We start from the raw sequence: 1,109 nt of genomic DNA on the forward strand, positions 1-1,109 counted from the left end.
TGTTTGTTTACTTGTTATATTTTCGTATTCTTCTTTAAACAATTCTAACTTTTTTGATATCTGGATTACTGGCAAATTATTATGTGTTAGAGGGAAGTCACTTGTTGTTTTACCTGTCTGTTTTTTTTATAAAGTTCCATACTTTTTTGGTTAAAGTTATGAAGTTTATCGAAGCACAAAAGTTTTCCCATGACTCTCTTTTTTCGTTTTCAATTACTTGTTTAGCTTCTGTTAATAACTTTTTATAATTTATTTTCTGTATTTGGTCTTCTTCTCCATTTATTATAGGCTTTGTTTCTTTTCTTTATTATTTCATTGCATTTCTCATTCCACCAGGGCTTATTAGGTTTGTGGTTTATCTTTTTATTATCAAAGCTGAAATGTTTTTCTCCAGTATCTTTTATTAGTTTCATTAGTTCTGTTAGTGAATTTATATTTATATTTACTTGATTTAGTTCTGATCATAAGCAGACATCCTTCCTTTGTGAATTTCCATTTTCTTTCTAATACTTTTGATGAGATTTGGTAGTTTTCATCTTTTATTATGACTGGTAGGTGGTCACTATCTAGATGTGGACCTGTTGTTATTTTTAAGTGACTTATTGAAGGTGAACCTATGACCAGGTCTACAGTGGCTTCTCGGTTTGTTTTTGGATCTATTCGTGTTACTTGCCCTTTTGGTGTTAATATGATATTGTTTTGATTTATCAATTTAACTAAATTATTTCCAGTTACATTGCTTTGTTTGTTTGTTGTTGGATTCCAGTAAGGATGGTGTGCATTAAAGTCTCCTATTATCAATTTTGGTTCTTGTATCTGATCTATGTAATATTGAAATTCTTCTTTAGTTATATTGTTGCATGGATTGTATGTCAATATGATATTCATCCATTTTTCTCTATATTGTATTTTTATTGCTAATATCTCTATTTTATACTTATATCTGTCATTTAGTTCTAATTTTTTAAATTGTATATCTTTTCTTATGCAAAACATTAGCCCTCCACCAATTTGGTTTTCTTGATCTTTCCTAATTATTTCATAATTATTTATTTTAAAATTGTCTTTACTTTTTAGCCAGGTTTCGCTTAAACTTTCCTAATTATTTT

This window comes from Penaeus monodon, chromosome 7 (genome assembly GCF_015228065.2).
Source record: "Penaeus monodon isolate SGIC_2016 chromosome 7, NSTDA_Pmon_1, whole genome shotgun sequence".
NCBI classification, from domain to species: domain Eukaryota; kingdom Metazoa; phylum Arthropoda; class Malacostraca; order Decapoda; family Penaeidae; genus Penaeus; species Penaeus monodon.